Here is a 19,206-nt window from a genome sequence, read left to right on the forward strand (position 1 = left end):
GCATGTGGCTTTTGCAAGTGATAGCCATCATAGAAGCATAAAATTGTTACTGGGAAGCTCTTGCCTTCTGGAATACAGGTGACTAGAGTGTAGATGGGGGCCATGTGGATACAGAGGATAATAGGAAATGCAGTTGAGGAAAATTAGTTGTAGCATTCTGTATACACAGGATCACAGTATATATGGAATTCATTGATGACACACTTCAAATAATTAGAGAAGCCTGTAAAGGTGTTCAACACAAAAATGTCAATATTTGAAGATAGGGTATTATTAATAATCTTGGTCTGATCACTACACATTATATACACACACATACCCAAACACACACACATATATAATGTGTACATATTGTACATATATAATGTGTGTATATATATATGTATATATGTATATGTCTCTATGTATATATTATTATAATTTTGTACCTTATTGATAGGTACTAATGTTATATGATAAGTGAAGCATTTATAAATCACCAAAAGAAAAAAAATTGGCTGGAAATGGAGCTCCATGGGGTATTTTCTTTGCAAGAGTAAAGCCTTGGGCTTGCTTCTCTGGACTTTGCACAAAACCAAACAAGTGAAGACTTTTAAGGCAACAGGAATAGATGCTTGTGAACCAGGCCTGCCATTGTCAGAAGCTTATTAGGCCTGTTGTCTCCTTTGACGGTTTAAGCTTGTTTGCAAGCACAAGGACTCAAGAACCCACCTTTAACAAGCAGGGTGTGGGCTGTGCACTTGTAACTCTACTACTGGAGAGCCAGAGATGGGCAGATCCCTGGTGGTTGGTGATCCTCCTCTCTAGTTGAACTGTTGAGTTTTAGGCAAGTGATTGGCTCTGTCTCAAGAAGATGATCAATGTACAAGGAATGGCACCTGACCTTTTCCTTTAGGACAAACACACACATACACACACACACACACACACACACACACACACACACACACACACACAAACACACCACATGTTTGAGCTGACTTTTCAATTTTTTTGTGTGTGTGACCAATTGTTTAGATGACGTGCACATTTACAATGGAAAGAATGAGACCACCTACTTTATGTGCTAATGAGTGTTTGCCACAAAGATACGATTAAAATCCATTCCCCTGACACTTACTCTTTTAAAAAGTCTGCAGGGCAGTGCTTGTAAGTGTTTTAGGTGGTTTAGGATGTACACAGGGCTTTCCTGGAGTATTGGAGAACAGACACATATTTCTATGGTTCTCTATCTATAGAAGCAATTTCAGTCACTCCGAAGCAACAGTATTCTAGAAAATCAATATTACTTGATACCACAAAAACAATTTGGCACCAGTCTACTCTACTGGGTGTAAGGGCTCTACTGAGTAAGGACTCTGCTTTAGAATATGGCCATCTGGGTTTGACTCTGTCACTCTAAAGCTGAGACTGTAGTATGATTAGCTAGTGGGAGAACTGACCCTTAACATCATTACCACATAAGTAAAATCAAACAATATGGGGATGTACAAGGCCCCTGAAACCCAACCAATTAACTAAAGTCCATGGATAATTTTGCTGTTCTACTTTGTCTAAAATAGGACTGAATAAAAATTGACTGAGTGATTGAGACTAGAACATCTATTTATTGGCTCTCTATTGAGTGATTATGTCCTAGATTCTACTGTATTAGAGGCTAGGAAAAAGCAATGAGCCAGTCAAGATTCTTGTCTACAGTAAGTTCACAGTCTAGGAGAAACACAGGCAAGTAAACATACAACCTCAAGAAAAGTGATCACCTTTTGGTAGTTATACTGGGAGTATACCATAGGCTAGAATTTATTCTAATCTTTGAGCATACCTTAACGTCACAGATTAGGCAATTTGCCAAAGCCATGTGGTATGTTAATGACTCATGGGTACACAACACCAGTCAATCTGTCTCTAGACTCTTCAACCACAATTGCCATAATGCATGTATAATGAAAATAGCATAAAGTAGGAATTTGGATGAGAAAGCAACTTAGCAACTATATAATACTATATAGAAGCCAATTGTTAGTTCATTGTTTTTCAAATATTCCTTCAAAGAGAGTCATAGAATATTATTAGAATTTGAAAATGTCTGAAAATGGAGAATGCTCTGGTTATAAAATATCTTCCTTCAGTGGATGAAGACATTGACATGCAGAGAGAAGAGACAGCCCTTGACTGTATCCCTGGCTCCTGGTATGAGCAGAGAACCATGCTTCACCTCCACGCCTAGCACTATATCAAGCCACTTTTCAGAGAATACCATGTCACCTGTACTGAGAGCAAGACTTGAAAAATAGGAAAGGCAATGAGCTCCAACCATCCAATGATGTTGCCTGGGACCACTGCATGCATTTCTCCAGCCTCACACATGTAGGGACTATGTTGCAGGTTAGCACTCAGGGCTTTTGGATATTGTCTCCTTATCATATCTATCTTGTTTACCTGTTACTATGGAAGTATAGCTAAAAGGAATTAGGCAATAGAAAGCAAGTCGTCTGAATCATTTATTCCATAATTTTTTTAAAAAAGGCTTTTCCACATTTCTTGTTTTTTCAAATCAAAATGTCTTTTTGTAATGTGGTTTTAAAACTTTTGATATTTGATGTGTCTATAAAACTGATAACTGCCAAGAACTTTGTTTTAATTTAATCTATGAATGTTTCCTTTTAGGACCAGAAGGATAGTTGGAGGGGGTTGTATGCAAAATAACAAAAAAAAGTATTGATCGAAATGAGCTGTGTAGGGTCCCTTTTCATGCTACTATATAAAGTTTAAAACACTCAAAATATAATTTCTAACTTTTATTGTGTTCTCTCTGTGGACAGCATTCCTGAGCATTATAGACAAGATTGTCTTCTAATTTCTACATATATGTGCATATACACCCAGACATACATGAAGACACACACACACACACACACACACCTTATAATAAATAAACTTTCTAATTAGGGAATCCCTTGGAGAGTATATATGATTTAAACACGGCCTTTCCTCACAAACATCCTATCAACAAACTCCAAGAAATCTGAAGGAAATTTGCAAAATGGTCTTACTACTTGAGGTCAAAAAGTTGCACACTGCACAAAGTACAAATGAAAAAGAAACAAAAAATGTTTTCCTAAATCACATTATCACATATCAGTAACTAATGTGAGTTATCAGATTCTTTAAGGGACTGAAGTCAGGGAATCTGTAGGTCTGTCAGTGTGGTAGCTTCACAGGATTTCCTCTCAAGGCCTTTTCCCTGTAGCCTTCTGTCTAGAGAACATTTGCTCAGCCATGACCATCATCTTTACTCTGACTGAGTTGCTCTAAGGATTCAGTCATAATATCTAAAGGGGTTTGTGAAGAGTGGTGGAGGGGCCCACAGGAGAACACGATGTTCTAAGACTTGGTGAAAAGTCATGTTAATATCATCTTGTTCTAGTCGTCAGTACAACAAACCAAAACTGTGACACTTGTAAGGGCTTCTATCTGTTCTTTGGACAGTTAGACAAAACACAGAAAATGACAGAGGTAAAAATAACCCAACTATCAGTGGAATGAAGCTTAAGCTACCCAGAACCATTTGTGACAACTGGCAATGTCCCTTCTGAGTCTGCTCTCCTCTAGTGCAGAGTAGGTTGACCAGTAGGCCCTCCTGGACCAACAGTATATATAGAAAAGGATGGAAGGTGATTGTGAGAGAAAGGTTGGCCTGTCCCAGAGCTTCTTATAGAAGAAGATAGACACAATGCTTTACATTTACACAAATACTTTCGGTCACCTGAATCACAAGTGGATTTCTAAAATTCATCTAGAATACAGCCTTTGATGAAAACCTCATTTACATGTATAGGTTTCTGGGAAGAAAGATCCGATTTTTTCACTGTACTAACATAAAATGAAAGAAAAACTATCCCTCTAGCACTGCAATTAATATATAATATATTCATGTAATATATATCCAAACATTGAAATGCTTTTGTTGAGATGTAGAAGACCCAGAAATAAACACAACCTTCATCTGGAGAAACAGTTTCTCTAGATGAAAAGAAATGCAAGGGGACTGTAAATCCGAAAATCAGGTAGACAGGCATTATCCTGGTTATGCGTTGATTTGATTCTTATTAACAGTGGGACTTCAATTAGTTTAACCTCTTCATTTCTTTTTCTGTAATAATGCCATGGGGATTTCATGAAGGGATGGGTAATGTTTAAAATAAAATAATTCAAACTCACAGTGCTGAGTCCTTAATAGGCAATCCTAAATCATAGCTAATTATTTTTTATTGTTATTATTACTGATATGCTGGAGTTGCCAGAAGGACAGAGACTTTCTGACTTGAGCTTTTTTGGCGACAGTATTTAGAAAAAAATAATAATAATAACAGTGTCTGGCTGGAGGCCTGTGTCCTGAGTGTTCTGGCAATGTTGTTCTTGGCTGTTGGTAGCTGCCATCTGTCTTTACCTTGAACTGAACTAAGATTAGAGTTTCTTGTAAATGGTGACTTAATTATTCATCAGTCTTTTTACAATGCTGGGCTGCTTCCCCTATGGGCAGGGCGTGACCTGAACTGCTGTTTAGGACAGGAACTAGAGTATTCCATTGTTCCTGTTCAGGGTTCAGTCCCTTATCTCTGAAGGAGAGTGCAGGCTGGCTCCTAAGTTTCAGGTGAGTCTACCTGCATACACACACACACACACACACACACACACACACACAGGCTCCTAGCTCCTGGAGCCCTTGTGAGGAGGCCTGTGTACACTGGAAACAGGCCAGGTAAAGTGGAGTGACAGCAGAGAGACATCAGAAAATGAAACTGATGGTCAAGGGGATCAACTATAGCCAGCAAACCAATGAAAGAGCAACAGGTAAAGGGGACACAGGCTCTCTATTGGAAAGAAATGCAAGGGGACTGCAAATCTGAAAAGTGGGTAGGTTACAACAAATGCAGGTTGACCTGTAGGCTCAGGGTAGGTGCATCTCCTGTGAGTCTCTTGTGTTTCAGAGTGTTTTGTGAAGTTGTAAAATGGTTTACTCTCCCATTGAGAGCTACCTTCCTTGTGGAAGACCTAGAGGAGGGTAGATGTGGGGTTGGGTGTCAGGAATAACTTTCTCTGCTATCAAGCTGAAATGATCAGGCCCAGCTCTCCTTTCCTCACATGTAATGGCAGGTTTCCCTCTGCTTGCCAGGGATCATGGTGTGTCAATCCACCTCATGTTTAAGATCTTAAACTGTTGGTCCTGGCTCCTAAGAAGCTACCTGTAAAGAGAAAGGAGGGGGAAAGAAGGAGGAGAGAGGGTGAAAAGGAGAGCCCCAGGAGTGAGGGCAGGAAACACATCCTGGCTTGAAATTTAAAAGACACAAGTTCTGAACTCTAGAATTGACAGAAGATCTTTTTGTTGTAGCCCAGGCTGGCCTCGAACTATTACTATATAGTGTGAATATTCTCCTGCCCCCAACACCCAAGTGCTAGGATTAGCATCTCTACCAGGTATGAGAGATTTTGAACAAATTTAAACTCTGTGATTTTCTTTCTGTTTTTAAATAATGTGAGGTGTAGTGTCTCCTTTCTTATTTTATTATATCTATTTTTATGTATATGAGTGTGCAAGCTTCGTGTTTCACTCCTTGGAAGGCCAGAAGAGGGTGTCAGCTCCCCTGAAACAGGAGTTACAGGCAGTGTGAGCTTGTATGTAACTGCTGGGAATTGAACCCATGTCCTCTGAGAAAGCAGCCAATGCTCCTAAGCACAGAGCTTTTTCCTCCAGCCCCTCCTTTGGAATTTGATTTTTGTCTTTATGTTTGATCTTAACCCAAAGGGCTAGAAGTGCTTCTTTGTCTGCTAGTGGCTTTGGGGACAAAACGAGGTAAGGCACTATGATAAAACAAATAGGTGAAGGTCCTTCTGAGTCAGTTCCTGATTACGTAGTAAATAACGAATCTCCCAGTCCCATCATGCCCTAGGTGTTTGCACTAAAGTGTTGGTTGGAACAGAATGTACCTGTGAATCAAAATCCAGGTATCCATTATACTGACCTCTACTGACCTTTGACCTAGCTCCTGGGACATCCTCTGTTTGGTCTGTGCTCCCCCTGCCTTGGTCAGCCACATCCCTCTTACCTGACTGTAGTCGTCCATCCATGCAACTCTCTGTCCCTCCGCTGACTTGCTCTAATGAGAAGTCCTCTTCCTCCAGTGGTTTTCCCAACGCCGCCCTCATGCTGAAGTCTTTCCTGAGGTCTTCAGTACAGTCAGGGGTAAATCTATGTTTCTAGCTCTCTACTACTCTGACCCCTCAACCTGAATGGCACTCTGAAAGTTTCTCTCCTGTCCCTTCCTACAGCAATCCAGGCTGGCCTGAAAACATGGCGTCTCTCGCTTCAGGGCAGGCACATTCTCAGCCTCTTGTTCTCATTTATCAGCCAGGAAAACCTCCCTGAGAATGACTGCAGAGGTCTCTTTCTCTCAGAAACCTGCTTTTCTCTTGTGGAGAATCCCCTGTGCTGCTTCTGTGTCTGTTGATTTACAAAAAGACCAGGATATGTTTAGAAGAACGTGGTATAGTGAGGGGGGAGAGGCGCCTCAATGGGCCCTTGCTGAGGCATCCCTTCCCCTGAGGTACCAGCCATATATATGAAAGGGATAATGTAGGATAGAGATTATTTAGGGCATTGAAAAGGGGGTTGAGAAGGGAGGGGAGGAGGAGAGAGGGGAGGCCAGCCAGGAGTTGGGGAGGAGGGAAGGAGGAAGGAGTCGGGGGCAGAGAAAGAGAGAGAGAGAGACAGAGAGAGAGACAGAGACAGAGACAGACAGAGAGAGACAGAGAGAGACAGAGAGAGACAGAGAGACAGAGACAGAGACAGAGAAAGACAGAGAGCAGAGAGAGTGAGGAGAGGCTAAACAGCCCCTTTAATAGCAAGCTAGGCCTACAGAGCCTAGAAAGAATGCTAACAGTATCCAAGACACCTGAGCCTATTACATACCTGGTTAGCCCTGCCTCCATGTTTGTCTAGACTTCCTGCTTGGTGGGATTCCCAGCCTCATTTTGAACATAAAAATGAATGAATGAATGAATGAATGAATGAGCAAATGAACAAATGCAGCAATGGAGGAGTCTCCATCCCCTCTCCAATCTGCAGAGGTGATGTCTCCCCTGGGAGGAGCATTGACCAGCATGAGTCAGGACCTATTGATTTCCTCAGCTGGCTCCCCACCTATCGATTGCTGTGGGCTTGCTGTAGGGGCCCTTTAGGTCAGTTTCTATCCCTGTCACTTTAGCTGTCCGTTCTGTACTATTATTACACTCTGAGATTTGAGGTGGCACTGGGCTCACCTTACCCATCCAGTATCCTGTAGGGTGCTGGAGCCAGACTGCTGATCACCCTCACACCCAGTGCTCTCCTTCCTAAATGTCACAAGGTGAGGCACAAGGGACTAGTAGGAGCCAGAGCACAGCATTATGGTGGGAGGAGGATGGGAGGAGGGTGGGAGGAGGGTGGGATCCCCTCTCCTTCTCCATCCGGTATCTTCATACAAGTATTTAGACAGGCTGGGCCTCTTTTATACAAACAGACCCTGCTCGCAGCAGGTGAGTCGGCTGTATTTGTCACCACCCCCTGCAGTCCTGTTCTTGGATCCCCCCCCGCCCCCTTTTAAAATGCAGTCACCACAATAAATTAAACTTTCATGGCTCCATTTCCTTCTTTCCTATTGCGGAACCCTGACATATTTCCTGAAGGAAATACTTTTGGGATCATAATTGAAACACAGTCATTCATAATGGAAGCAGGGAGGCCGAGAGTAATAGAGTTAGCTCTCCTTTCTCAGGGCAGACATGTTAATTACATTTTCTATTTCCGCTCATTACCTCGGAGCAGGTCTCTGTGGGCTGCCCTGTTTCTCCGATTCCTCCTTAGCTGAAGGCATCTGGAGACAGCACAACTACAGCCATGAACCCCTGGTAAAGGTCCACCTTCATTCACCGGTAGTTCAGTTTCCTTGTGGGGACCAAAGGGTCCGGCGCTGAGCTCTGTTGTCATCTACAGGGCTGGCCCTACGGAGCTTGCAGCTTCCTGATTTCACTCAGCCTCCTGGGTTCAGACTCCGTTCAGACACCTTCCCTCTGAACACGCAGGGGGCTATCCTATGCCCACTCAGCTTCCGGTCCTCTTTGGTGGGCTGAGGAGGCCTGGCTACTCTCTTGAGCCCTTGGAAATGTTCCCAAGAGCCCTGCTTACCTCTAGGCTCAGGGATGCTAAACCAGAACCCTTCAGAAGGCTTTGGGGAAACCTTCAGAGCACTGAACGGAAACCCATTAACTGAGCTAGGCAGTGGGTTTCCCGGGACCCAGCCGCTCGGCTTTCCCAGTGCTGATATTATAGATGTGTCTCCGAGCCTGGCTTTCTGTGCTGGTGCTGGGGCCCAAACTCATTCTCTAGTGCCAGCAGGACAAGCATCTCTCGGGCCTGTATTCTCCTTTACTTTCGACAGGTCATTCGCTCCACATTTTGGGTTCTCTTCTGGTCATGCAAGGAAGGTGGGGAAGGTGGGAGCCTGCTGGGCTTGCACCCTACGGCTAATGAGAACCTGCTTTCACCCGGCTGTGATTTCTGGCTTTACCTGACTTGTCCAAAGACTCCAGCTCCCATCTCCTCATTCTGAGGTTAACTTCACAAAGTGGCAACAGGAGCTCTTGTGACAATTAACACTTATGTGCTTTCCTCACTGTGGGGGAAACATCTTCCTTTCTCACTTGCTGCTTAGGGAAAGAGTTACGGCCATCTTTATTCCCACACAGTGAATCTGCCTTAGGTCATTCCAGTTGCAGAGAAGAGTCTCTATTCGGAGAAATCTGAGCATGCTTGGTGGGAAGGAGGGGCAGGACATGAACCGGGGATGCACGTGCCTGTAAGGCAGGCTTTGCTACTTTCTCCCTGTACCTAGTAAATTAATCCATTAATTAAAGCTTGGGTTCTAAAGCAAAGCAAAGTTAGGAAGGAGAAAGCCGCGACATATCAAGCTCCCCCTGCCTGTGTGCACCCCTGTGGGAACACCAGAGCTGGGGGCCGGCTTTGTCAGGAGACACTGAGGAAAGTCCAAATGCTCTAGAGACATCTGTGGCAGAGCCTTCTTTCCAGTGTCCAGTGAGGAAACTGAATAGTACAAACTACAGAGAGACTCAAACAGGCCTCCAGGAGACAATCCTTGGAGCTTTCTGGTTCCCTTCCTGCTGTCAGGTAGGTCTTCCCTAAAGGTGGCAGCTGCGCCCGCCCGCAGTCTGCAGCCTTTGCTGTCAGTGATTCATCAGGCGACAACTTGCTAATTGTTTTTGTCTGGAGCCTCTTGAAGTATAATAAGCAGGGTTATTAAAATAAAAATTAACACACACACACACACACACACACACACACACACACACACACACACAATACAAGGTCCAGATAAAAGGCTCATGGACTGCCCTGACCAATCTGAGTGCTTCTTTTCTTTTCTCTCCTTATGGAGGAAAGGTTCTTCATACCCCAGATAATATGTTAAAGAAGTAGAAATCATTCTTTTTAGCAATTATTGTCTAGAGCTGAGTAAGATGTAGATATTAATTGATGTAGTTTTTCTTTCATCGACTATTTTTGTATTGTGGTTACATTCTTGCAAATAATGAGGCAATTTTGCCTTGTTGAAAGAGACTTTTTTTTTAAAAAGCACAATTTAAGGATTTAAAGGATGATTTCAAGTGAGGACTCAGGCAAGGAGCAGCACAAGTCGCATGAAGACAGTGTTCTTTTGTTGGCTGTTTGGGTAGCTGGTGCACATTTGAGGTCCCGCGTTGTTATGCAGGAAAGGGTGGGAACTCTCCTCCACCCTTCCCCTTCCTGCCCCACACTAGCTGAACAGGCACTAGAAGGTCAGGGCTACTCATTCCAAAAGCAAGCAGAGACCAGGGTTTGCAAATCAGTGCTGCCCAGCAGGCCTGGTGTGACTACAAGCTTGGCTTAAGGCAGCTACACAGTCAAACCTATACTGAGAAGAGGCCGAAGGAGATGATGGCTTAGAGACATGTTAATTGGCAGAGGTAAACATCTCAGTCTCTGAAAGCACAATTCTCAAGATGAGAGCATAGCTCTAGGGTAGAAAATTTGCCTAGTAGGTACCAAGTCCTGGGACTGAAATGTAACAGGTAATAATTAATATAAGTGTATGATTTCGTCAGTTACTTCCCAGGGAAGCTGATACAATGTGATTATCCACCCAACCCCCCTCCTCGGCACTTCTTTCAGAAGTGACCACCTCAAGCTTCCTGAGGGATGGAGTGTCTGAGGTGGGTGGGAGGTGGAGGTTTAAGCACACACATCTGCACCCACTTCCCACTGTGCTCTCTTCAGGGTGGGGGATGGGCTCCAACATCTCAGGATCTCAGCACAATTAAGGATGGGGAAAAAAAGAGCATTTGATAACAGTTATCTCTGAGGAACAGCCTGACCTAAGGAGTCTAGACCTCTCAGGAGGTCTAGAAAGGTCCTGCACAGTGGCAGACCTTGTGATTTGTTTGTGGAAGTCCATGGAGCTTTCTGTTAGTTTGTTAACTTTCATGTCTTCTGAGAACCTCAGCCATGTCTGATGTTTGGTGACCTCCAATTCCTAAAAGAATGGGCATGCAGAATTTGAATCTGGCTATTATAATTATCCAGGGTCTCCTCCTTGGGGAAGAAAGAGAGACACTGTACACTGAATATTAAATGCAGTTAAGATAGGAAGCTCTATGTAGGCCTTTCCTGCTGGGGAGATCAGTAGATACCACCCAGGAATGAAAAAACCTCAAGAAATGTGTTAGTGGAAGTATGTGGAGAAAGAAATGCCATGCAAACCGGCAAAGGAGATTCTAGAAATAAGAAGACTGAAAGTCGCGAAGGCAATCAGAGAGTTGGTGGCCGGTGGAAGGCTTCAGAATGGAAGACCCAGAAAAAGAAGGAAGGAACTAGCCAGCTCAGAGCCACAAGGCAGAATGCAGCTGCCAGAACAGATGTTAGACCCTGGTTTTCTGGTGTGAAAGACAGGTGTCACACTGTGTGTCTGGGCTTTACATCTAAACATAGGAACACAGATCAGAGAGAGATCTTTGCTGATTCAACCTCATGCCTTGGCATGTAGATGCTACCCATCCCTCCCCCGAGGACTACTTGCATGTAAGGCATCTGGCTTGAGGTTCATCAATAACAGTTCCCACTATTCTATTAGTCTAAGTGAGTGGGTCCCAGGGTTGTCAAAAGAACTACTGATAGTCCAAGAAAAAGAAAACAGATGACAGGACTTGTAAACGTTGCAATTTCCCCCTGTAAATGATAGCTTCAAATATGCAGGGGCAAAAATACCATGGCTGGTTTGCTTTATATTGAAAACTCTCTTCATTTTTATAGGGCTTAAATTCACCTTTCAAACTTGTGCTGCTCTGGAAACTCCACGTCTCTTGGTTGGCAGTGATGTGTTCTCCTCCACTGCTTCCTGTTAGGTATTTCATTAAAACGAAAGGAATGCAATGCCCAATTCTCCATCTCTAGCTCTGTAACTGAGTTTAGGGGAAGTTCAGCTTGGACAGGTACTGCCTCTCTACCCCAGTTGAAAGAATCAGCCTCAAGATAGTTCTATCCGATCATGATGTTCTTCTCAAGGATAGGAGTCCCGCATGACTGTCTATGCAGTAAAGAAGAACAAGAGCCGAGGCTCATGCATTTGGGAAGGCACAGGCTTTGTGGTAGGAGACCCAGAATGGTATCCTGCTTCTAACTGGGCAATCGGGAAGGTTACTTTAATCATCTAAACAACACATTCCCCATCTTCAAAATTAAAGCAATGAAATGTGTTCTCGGGATATTGCTTTGGAAAATGTATAGGCTCTGGACCATGGTAGAAGTCAATAAATACCAGTTAGCATTTTTATAGACATAGCTCATGTGGCATACAGTAGAGGAATCACACAGCACCTCTCTGATCTCTAAAAGAATAGATGTGTTTAAACCCTATTAATATTCAACAAGTTTCCCTACCTTTTTTTTTTTTTAACTCTTGACAACAATGAAGCAGTTATTATTTCTACTTTAGGTGAGGGACTGTAAACAGGTACAATTGAAACAATTTTTTCTGGATAATGTATTGGGTATCTTTGACCATTAAGGTGAGTATACAATTACAGTCTTACAGTGTTACTAGAAGGCAGCACTGAAGTTAGAAACGATATGGTCTCCTATGCCTTCAGGATCTGTGAAACTTCAGAACTATGACTCTTTCTGACAGTATGTTCCAGAAGGTGTATTCTGCACTATCCATGCATCATATAGTGTCCTGATGCTGCATTATGTGAGTCTTTTTAACAACTCAATAACCCATTTCACAGGGAAAGGGACTAAGACCCAGAGTCAGAGTAATACTTCAGTCCCACACAGATGGTGAGCTTGAGTTAAGTTCTAATCCCAAGACAGGGTGACTGCAGTGCTCTGCTGTTCTCCACAACACAACACCACCTCCCACGGTTTCCAGAAATAGAATTAGCGAGCCCAGCGTGACTCATGGTCTTCCTCACCACAAAGTCATCTCAAAAACCTTTGGCTTGGAAACAACTTTGAAAGGTAACACGTCAAGCGAGGACCCTCCCTTCTCTACAGTGAGAGAATTTCTTTTGTGACATCCATCAAGAAACCAGAGGGCACTGGGACACATGCAGGCACACAGAGTTGAATACATCTAGGGACATTCACCAAGGTGGGAGTGGCATGTAAGTCTACTGAATCAGACCTCACTCAGCACACAGCTGATAGTGCTGAAGCCCAGAGACATTTGTTAGGTGTTCTAGAAGTATGCTCTGAACAACATACGCCCATGTTATGGAGAAGAATGTTTTAGTGCAGAGATGCCAGATCCCAAGGCTGCAGTCTGAACTCACTCGACCAAACTACAGGACATTCAGCCTCAAAGAGCCATTGCTAGCCCTTCAACTCACGGTGGCAAGATCTCTTTACACACTGCTCTCCTACAATTGAAAGGACATGCTCTGAAGTTGTTGCCTCTCTTCTTTCTGTCCAGTCTCCTTGACAAAATGATATGATCAACTCCAAAGCCTGGACCAGTGAGAGAACAAGCAAAAACCTTAGCCTCCTTTTCACATCTTACCCTGTAAGGGAGGTGTTCTAGTTTTATTTATGTCTCTATGATGACATTCACAAAAGGCAACTCAGAAAAAGAAGAGGTTTATTTTAATTTACAGTTCCAGGTTGCATCCAGTAATTTCAAAGAAATCATGCAAGGCATATGAGTCGGCTGGTCACACCACATGCATATTCAAAAGCAGAGAGAGCTGAGGACACCCATGCTTGCTTGCTCTCTTATGGTCAGCTGCCTTTCTTCACTCTCACACAGTGCAGGCTCCAGCCCATGAAACGATGCCACCCACGTCCTATATCAATTAGCAACCAAGACCCTCTACAGATGTATCTAGAAGCCACCCTGATCTATACAACGGTTCAGGAAGACTGCCTTTCCAGATAATTCTAAGTTGTGTTAAGTTGACAATTTAACAAATATAGGAAACTTCCAGAATAAATCTCCCTATGTCAGAGGAGAGGCTGGAAGTGAATCATGTACTGAATTCCTCTGTATTATGGGCAAATTACCACAAGAAGTAGCAGGGAAGGTTTTCTATGTGAAGCTGTTAAGAAGTGAGATTATTACTTGCTTTTGAAACAGATTCTCACTGTCCAGCCTAGCTGGCCTTGAACTCATGACCCATCCTCATTGGCCTTCCAAGTGCTGAGAATCAAAGAGAGAAACACAGTGTTCTGCTGTGATATAGGATTTTCACAGTTCATATCACATGTGATGGTTTTGTAGAAACTAAGTGAGAGAAATCTTCTGCAGGCTATGTTTCTGAGACTGAGTGTACTCTCTCATGAACTCACTGTTCAGTTGTCCATCAGGGCTCTAGACCATATCTGCCTTTGTCTGAGTAAAGACAACTGACTCAATAAGCAAGCAGGCTACATGGGTGAATTTTTTTCTAGTCTTGTGTCTGCTGTGATATGGCAATTGTTCGAGTTCCTTTTCTTGACTTCCCAGAAATGATGGACAATAACCTGGAATCATATGTCAAATAAATCCTTTACTCCTCTGTATTGTGCTTTGTCACATGCGAATGAGAGGCACTATGTTAAGGATTGCATGGCAGGTTTGAATGGTCCAGGTTTGGAAGCAGAGTGTTGTTTGCCTTCTGCTCAGAGTCCATTGGCTAGAATTTAGGCATGGAGTAAACACATAGAGTAACACCTAACAGAGATGTAGGGCAGGTGATCGACGTGTGTCCAGGAAGAGAGAGCAAACTGGAATCGTGGTTTTGATAACCACTTGATAATTTATGTGCTAATCATTCTTATTTCTTAATAAATGCACAGTAATCTTTTGTTTAATATTTACATTTTTGTACATATTTGTGAGGCATACTGTGATGTTTTGATTAATGTATACATTTGGCAATAAGGCTAGTTAGCATACATGTCACCTTAAGCTTCTTTCCTTTATTTGAAGTGAATATATCAAAAATCATTTCTTCTTACTATATACAAGGCATTATTATTAATTGTATTTGCCTTGTTGTACCACCGAATACAGAGTTATTTCTTGTTATGACTGTAACATTGCATCTACCTGTACTGATTAGTTTTAACTATCAACTTGACACAATTTAGAATCACCTGGGAAGAGTTTCTATTGAAGAATTGTCTAGATCACTTTGGCTATGAAAATATCCTTGGGGAACTGTGTCGATTGGCCCACCCCACTGTAGGCAGCACCATTCCCTAGACTGGCCCCTGAACTGTGTGAGTGAGTATGTTAAGCGAGGAGGATTCATAGGTGAATTCTTTTTTTCCCAACTCATGACTGTAGCTGTGATGTGGCCAACTGCCTGAGTTCCTGTCTTGACTTCCCAGAAATAATGGACAATGACCTGGAAAACTGTAAGCCAAATAAGCCATTTTCTCCTCTCTATATTTTTTGATCAGAGTGTTTTAGCCATAGCAACAGAAATAAACCTGTAACAGTACCTCTTAACCAATATCTGTCTATGTCTCCTTCAATGTCTGGTCACTATGTCTCAGCCCCCATGAGATTAACTTTAAAAAAAATGTTTATATGAGTGATATCACATGGTATTTGTATTTCTGCACATGGTTTATTTCAGTGAACAAAGTATTTTCTAGATTTCTTTAAGTTGATAGCAATTTATTTGTATATACATTCTATCTATGCATTGAGGAACATTTAAGCTGATTGCATATTTTGGATATTAGGAATAGTGCTATAATATGGAAACCTTTACCATTCTGATCTGTCATTTTCTTCTCTATATCCAAGGCTATGATTATTGGATTGCACAGCATTTTTTCATTTCAGATTTTTGAGGACCTCCCATACTGTTTTCCACACAGTTGGTATGTATTTTCATGGGTAGTGTATAAATCCCCACTTCACAATATAATGTCCACACATTTATTCAAAGGATAAGTATGTTCTCTTTTATAGGAGCGTAGCTCAAAGCTATGCAAGACTTTGGGATTCCCCTTTGAAGCAGTGCGTCAGGGTCTTAAGAGTTTTTTCACATGCTCATCATTAGTGCTTCTGTCTTCAGTAATTTTTCTTAGTTTGGTAGGCATTTCTTAACACAAAAGGGGATAATGCAATCTTGGTACCATTTGTGTTCCCAATGGCATGGTTATTCAATGTGCTAGAAAGTTTTTGTTCAAAATTATATTACCTTAAATTACCTGGGAAGACAGTTTCAATTGGAGAACTGCCTCTTTCAGATTTGCCTGTGAGCTTGTCTGCAAGACATTTTCTTAATTTCTCATTTCTATAGGAGGACCCATTCCCCAAGTGGTCAGTATCACCCCTAACCATTATAGGCTTTGGAAATATAAGAAAAGAGCTTCAGCAATGCAAGGGGAGTAGACAGTAAGCAGCCTTCCTCTATGGTCTCTGCTTTTATTCCTATTTCTAGGTTCCTGCCTTGAGTTACTGCCCTAGCTTCCTTTCGTGATGCACTATAAAGTATGAGCTGAAATAAACCCCTTTCTACCTAGGTTGGTTTCTGGCAGTGTTTTATCCCAGAAATCTAACTGGGATACTCTGTGTTCTGCCTCATATCTCTCTTACCTCTGTCTCTCCAGGTTCTTTGTGAGAGTCTAACCCATGACATCTTTGTCCAGCATTTATTTAGTTTGCGTTTTACTGTTTAGTTCATCTTAGGGCCCACAAAAATTCCAGACACAAAACAGATAGAAATAAAGAAAACACAGGGTTTGTGTTAGAGAATCTCTATTTTTCCACAGCCCATGCAGCTTTCCAGTGAAGAAACTAATGGCAAGTGATTAAAAATGAGGCTGACATGTGTTATAATAAATGTGGGCACACGGACTAACGAGAACAGGGAGAAGGAAGTAAAGCAATTGTGCCTGGGGATGGTTTCAAAGCAGAAGCAATTTTTAAGATGAATTTTAAAAGATAAATAATGATTTCCAATGAAAACACATTATAAACAAACGCAAGCTCTCCGCGCAGCATGAGGATGAGATCGATAAGAATGAGGATTTGAGCTTGGCTGTTGCTTTAGGAGTAGGGGGGCAGGGAGGGAAAAGAGATAAATTTGAATTTAGAGTCTGAACCCTTTGGTGGTAACAATTGCATGCTGCATAGGATTCAGTACAGCCTTTCCTTATAGCCCAGAAGGAATAACTGAGCAATCATTTGAACCTTGGCTTTTTAAGCTTGATCTCTGGTCACAGTCTCTGTCTGTTCTTTCTTTCTCTACTTAGAAAATAAGAAAAAACTCTATTTTGGGGGAAGTTAATAGAGAACACTTACTGCTTTGTTCAAAGTGTTCCTGTTTCCCTACCTCTCTCGTTTTATCCCTTGACTGTCAGCTAAGTACTTATATAGTGCCAGGTTCTGAGACTACATGACAGCATTTTGAATAAAGCCTTTGCCTTCAAAGGATCCACCACCTCATATGGGAGGTGTAGTTCTGGTCCCAACTGTATGCTTGACACAATATAGAAGCACCCGGGAGATGGACCTCTTGGACTGCCTGTGGGAGGTTATTGTGCCTATGGAGCTGGAGCTGGTATAGGAATGCATCAGGGAGATCCTCACCCTCATTGGGAGGTCCTGGACTGAGCACTAGCACCAGTTGCTCACTACTTACTACTCTCTTCCGATCATGGAGATAATGTGGCAGGATGCTTCAGGATCTTGGCTCCCCACCATGCTAGACTGTACGTTAAACTGTGAATTAAATCGATGCCTTTCTGTCTTCACTTGCTTTTGTCCAAGTATCTTATCAAGAGCAACAAGCAAAGGAGCTAAGACGGAAGCAGGTATACAGCACAGGCAGCTGTGATCCCAGTGGGAGAGTGAGGCACCTTCAGTGTCTGGCAGACTAGAAGACATAAGAGATGGTGTTGATGGGATTTTTAATTCCTTCATTAAGTGCCCTGGCTGTGAGAGGTCCCTGTGAAGAGATCCTAACTGCTTTGTCCTCAGAAGCCTTTGCTGGCTTCACTCATAAATGACCATTCTGTCATTTGAACTGGGTGAATCCTTAAGTGAAGGGATTCTTAGTGTTATAGTGTGGACTGGGCTGGGGGGGGAGTGGTCTCCTTTTGGGCAGGGATACTTTATGTCTTTGCTCACTACATATTGTATTGCTTTCCAGAAAGTCTGACCCAAGGAAGACCCACCTAGTGGTAGGGTCACAAAAGTGACCGATTCATCCTCCTGCCCCTCCCATATAATCTGGATCAACAGTTGCCTCTGGAAAGCAAAGATGCTAAGATTTCAGTCTCCAACATGCACTGGCCATGTCCTTGTGGTTTGCCAGTGCATTGGTTTTGCAATTAAAAGCTGAAAGGGCTTGAAAGGAAACAGTGAGTCTGACCTTGGAGGATGTCCTGTTCTCAACCCCACTGAGTCATCCAAGAATTTATGAGCCAGGTGAGAGATTTCCAGATGTGATGCAATGGTTCCCCAAATGTGACTTTGGGGAAAAGGGAGAAAAACAGTTAGCATCCATCTTCCTCTGTGGAAACATTCTATCAGACCTCCAGCCTCTATAATGTTTTTTAATCTGATGAATATTGCTCTAATACTGTACTTTTTTTCCTATTTGTCCATACAGAACATAGCTTATTTTTGCTCTTGAAATAAAACCCCTGCTCCTTGGGAGTAATGGCTCTCTCTCTATCATTCAGGACCACGAAAATATCCTGGGCTCCCTGGAGCATCGTGAGACCAATTGAGCTTCTGTGCTTGTTGTTGTGACCTTATGCGGTGACCTCATGTAGTGACCCTGTGTGCATGCTTTTTTGTGCCTAGTTGTCTCGGTAGAAGGTAGAATCCCTAATCTCATTCCTTCCAAGAGCCACTGTGCATCTATTAATGTTGGGAAATCGCTTCCCAGTATCATCCTGTTAGTGTGTTAGTGGCACATTCTTTGACTCCTCTTTCCAAGACCAGCCTGGACTCTGCCATGCACATTGATGTATTACAATTACATTTTACTCTTGCATCTTAATGCTCCTACTCTATCCATGAAGGATTTCAGTGACTTCATCTCATGCCTGCATTGCATCTGAGACAGACTGCTAGACTTTCCATACAAATGAAATATACAGGATGGTTAATTGGTTGGTGTCAGCTCGCCTGTCCTCAGACCTCACATTCCAGTGTTCTCCATTCTCTCATCCATTCTCACATCTCTGTCAAGAGCTGTCTTCTTCCTCACAGAGTACCACAGTTTTTCTCACCATTTATTTACAAGGATTATTCTTTTCTCATTTTTATGTTCCAGGAATGTTTTTATTGCATATGAAAGTCCAGACAGCATTGTATTGGTTTCTTTTGTATTTACGTGGGTGAGATTCACTGAATATTTGAATGGACGTCTTTGATCGGTTTGGGAAAATTCTTGGCTACTGTGTCTTCAGATATTGTGTACCATAGTGTGCTTCTCTTGATCCCTCTAAGACTTCATGTTCACACATATTTGCTTATGTTTTTAATGCACTATGGGTTTTTTGTTTGTTTGATGTGGGTTTGGTTATTGTTATTGCTTTTTTCATTATTTTGAGACAGGGTCTTACTCGGAAGGGCTGGCTGGCTTAGAGCTTGTAGAGACCACTGC

General features: G+C 42.5%; 1 long non-coding RNA gene across 3 annotated transcripts in view; it reads left to right on the forward strand.

Annotated features, from left to right (window-relative positions):
* The window catches only part of LOC127687459 (uncharacterized), a 52,491-nt gene that overhangs the window by 9,753 nt on the left and 23,532 nt on the right, over positions 1-19,206 (forward strand). The window contains exons 2-3 of one of the 3 annotated variants that reach the window (XR_007978392.1): positions 14,916-14,986; positions 17,740-18,017. The exons of 1 other annotated variant lie outside the window; for it this stretch is intronic. This is a non-coding gene — a long non-coding RNA (uncharacterized LOC127687459). The remainder of the gene's footprint in view (positions 1-14,915; positions 14,987-17,739; positions 18,018-19,206) is intronic. One more of the 3 variants, XR_007978391.1, reaches the window with a different exon arrangement.

Source organism: Apodemus sylvaticus, chromosome 6 (genome assembly GCF_947179515.1).
Source record: "Apodemus sylvaticus chromosome 6, mApoSyl1.1, whole genome shotgun sequence".
NCBI lineage: Eukaryota > Metazoa > Chordata > Mammalia > Rodentia > Muridae > Apodemus > Apodemus sylvaticus.